A 768-nucleotide genomic window follows, 5' to 3' on the forward strand; every position below is an offset into this window, starting at 1 on the left:
TTCTCTCTGCAACACAATAAAAAAAAACACCATAAAACACAAGAAAATATTATTGCTAATGACTTTTCTTCATTCTTATTACAGTAACCTTTATCTACCTGATCTCATAAAGCATGACTGTAACAATGAGTTGAAAAAGTTGTTGGAAAATGAAAGTAAATCAGAAACAAATATGCATATATGTCATGCTCTCTGCTGAAACGCTCAGTGTGTGTGTGTGTGTGTGTGTGTGTGTGTGTGTGCGTGTGCGTGTGTGTGTGCGTGTGTGCGTGTGTGTGTGTGTGCGTGTGTGCTAGTGTGTGCGTGTGTGTGTGTGTGTGATTAGCTTTGAAGACAGAAGCGCTTCAGGCTGTATCAGGAAAGTGTGAAAGTGTTTAAACACCTGCTTCCTTCCTGCCATCTCTCCTCACACTCTTTGTCTTTTTTTTTATTATTATTATCAGAAATTTTACCACCTTGACATAATAAGTTGGTTCTGTGAACAGTCACCTCTAACTGAGGGCACGGAGAGGAGTACAGGTCATGAGAGAGAGGCTGGACCAAACAGCTGGATTAGAGTAATGGCCTGACCCTGATCCTTCTTATCTGATGACCCCCAACATTGACCCCGGCAGCCAAGTGCCAGCTTCCCTTTGGGAAACAGCAGATAAGTTCTGCTCGAGGAGAGAAATGTGCACCTTTTGACGCATGTGTTAGCACAAACACTCCTTTGTAAACACACTTCTACAAACAAATACTGACGCTCTGCCTCTGGCAAAAATACACAGA

The sequence above is a fragment of the Seriola lalandi genome, unplaced genomic scaffold (genome assembly GCF_002814215.2).
Source record: "Seriola lalandi dorsalis isolate HSWRI2012SDOR001 ecotype SW California unplaced genomic scaffold, Sedor1 jcf7180002054519, whole genome shotgun sequence".
Taxonomy (NCBI): domain Eukaryota; kingdom Metazoa; phylum Chordata; class Actinopteri; order Carangiformes; family Carangidae; genus Seriola; species Seriola lalandi.